We start from the raw sequence: 3068 nt of genomic DNA on the forward strand, positions 1-3068 counted from the left end.
CATCAATAACATGTATATCACAGATACTTGGGGCAGTTCCGCTTCAAGTGATCAGTCCCTTTGCAATGAGATCACCGAGTTTCTAGCTTGGGTCCAGCTTTGGGTTTCTTCACGGGAGGGGCAACTACTTTGCCACTCCTCTTAGAGTTACCCTTCTTACCCTTGCCATTTTTCTTGAAACTAGTGGTTTTATTGACCATCAACACTTGATGCTCCTTCTGAAGTTCTGACTCAGCGACTTTCAGCATCACAAACATCTCGGCCACTAATTTATTCATCCCTTTCATGTTATAGTTCATCACAAAGCTTTTGTGGGTAGGTGGCAACGATTGAAGAACTCTGCGAGTGATCGCTTGTGGCGGGAGAACAATTCCCAACTCAGCCAGATGGTCAGAATACCCAGACATTTTGAGTATGTGCTCACTGACAGACCCGCTCTCCTCGATCTTGCAAGCATAGAACTTATTGGAGGTCTCATACCTCTCGATCCGGGCGCTATTTTCAAAGATAAACTTGAACTCCTGGAACATCTCATATGCTCCATGACATTCAAAATGTCTTTGAAGTCCCGGTTGTAAGCCATACAAATATACACACTGAACTATTCATTAGTCATCAGAACGTGTGTGCCAAACGTTCATAACGACTTCAGTCACCGGAAGGATAGGTGCATCACCAAGTGGTGCATCAAGGACATAAGCCTTTTGGGAAACCATGAGGACAATCCTCAAATTACGAGCCCAGTCTACAAAGTTACTTTCATCATCTTTCAACTTCGCTTTATCTAGGAATGCATTAAAGTTCAGCGGTGCTACTGCGCGAGCCATTGATCTACGGCATAAATTTGCAAAGATTACTTAGACAATTGTTCAAGGTAATGAGTTTAGTTAATCATATTACTAAAAACACCCACTCAAATTGACATCCCTCAAGTCATTCGAGTGATACATGATCCAAATCCACCAACCCAAGTCCGATCATCACGTGAGATGAGGTGGTTTCAATGATGAACATCTTTATGTTGATCATATCGACTATATAACTCATGTTCGACCTTTCGGTCTCTTGTGTTCCGAGACCATGTCTGTACATGCTAGGCTTGTCAAGTTTAACCCGAGTGTTCCACATGTGCAAAACCATCTTGCACCCGTTCTATCTGAACGTAGAGTCTATCACACCCGATCATCACATGGTGCTTCGAAACGACGAACTTTCGCAACGATGCACACTCAGGGAGAACACAATTTTATATTGAAATTTTAGTGAGGGGTCACCTTATAATGCTACCGATGTCCTAAGAAAAACAAGGTGCATAAAAGGATTAATATCACATGCAAATCATAAGTGACATGGTATGGCCATGATCTTGTGCTTATTATCCCCATCTCCAAACCACCGGCATGATCTCCATCATCACCGGCCTAACACCATAATCTCTGTCATCGTGTTTCCATTAAGGTTGTCGCACCAACCATGCTTGTACTATTATTGCTATTGTTTAGCGATAAAGTAAAGCATTACATAGCGCTTAATGTTTGACACGCGGGTCATACAATAAGTAAATACAACCCTATGGCTCCTGCCGGTTGTTGTAGCATCGACATGCAAGTCGATATTAACTACTACAACATGATCATCTCAAACATCAAATATATATCATCATGTCTTTGGCTATATCATATCACCTCATACCCTGCAAAAACAAGGTAGACATCCTCTAATTTGTTGTTGCATGTTTTACGTGGTTGTATGGGTATCTAGCAACAACGCTTCTTACCTACGCAAAACCACAAGGTGGTACACAAGTTGTTATTTAACCTTTTACATGGACCGCCTTTGTCGAATGCGATTCAACTAAGGTGGGAGAGACAGACACCTGCCAACCATGTTATGCAACAAAGTTACATGTCAGTCGATGGAACCGGTCTCTCGTACGTAGACGAGTAAAGTTGGTGTGGGCCGCTTCATCCCACAATACCGTCGAATCATGAAAAGACTAAGGAGGGAAGCAATCCAAATATCAACGCCCACAAACTCCTTTGTGTTCTACTCATGATGTCATCTACGCATAGACCTAGCTCATGATGCCACTGTTGAGGAATGTTGCATGGGAAACAAAAAAAGTCCTACGCTCACCAAGATTGATCTAGGAGATGCACATCTACGAGAGGAGAGATTGAATCTACATACCCTTGTAGATTGTTAAGCCGAAGCATTCAAGAACGTGGTTGATGTAGTCATATGTCTTCGCGATCCGCTCACAATGCATGAATTCCCGATCAAGCGCCGAACGGAGGGCACCTCCGCGTTCAACACACGTACAGCTTGATGATGCTTTCACCTCCTCGATCCAGCGAGCGATGGTGAAGTAGCAGCCCGAATCCTATGATGTCTACTCACTACTGGAATTCAGAATTTTGCCGTCTGCCTTGCCTTTGTCGTCTGCTGACGCATGGCAAAGGTACTCTTTGCCGTCAGCTGTCACTGTGCTGACGGCAAAGAGGTGGCTGATGGCAAAGGTTTAATTTGCCGTCGGCCACCTCTATGCCATCCGCTGGCGGACGGCAAAGGGTGGGCGGATGGCAAAGCCCCCCCCCCCAAAGGGCTGAAACCCCACCCCCACCCACCCCGCCCCTTTGCCGTCTGGCTGGGACTCCTTTGCCGTCTGCCTGGGAGCACGGCGTACGGCAAAGGGGACGGCGGCCCACCAACACCACTAACGGCTGCCCCCACCCGGCTCCGCACCCACCTCGTCGCCTCCTCCCGCACGCCTGATACGTCCATTTTGCATCATGCTTTCATGTTGATATTTATTGCGTTTGGGCTGTTATATTACTTGTGGTACCATATTTATGCCTTTTATCTCTTATTTTGCAAGGATTATTTGAAGAGGGAGAATTCAGGCAGCTGGAATTCTGGACTGGAAAAGGAGCAAATCCTAGTCCGCTATTCTGCACATCTCCAAATGCCCTGAAAATTTACGTGGATTTTTTCTAGAATATATTAAAAATACTGGGTGAAAGAACTACTGGAGGGGGGCCATAAGGGCCCCACAAGCTTGCCCACCG

This window comes from Hordeum vulgare, chromosome 3H, assembly GCF_904849725.1.
Source record: "Hordeum vulgare subsp. vulgare chromosome 3H, MorexV3_pseudomolecules_assembly, whole genome shotgun sequence".
NCBI classification, from domain to species: Eukaryota; Viridiplantae; Streptophyta; class Magnoliopsida; order Poales; family Poaceae; genus Hordeum; species Hordeum vulgare.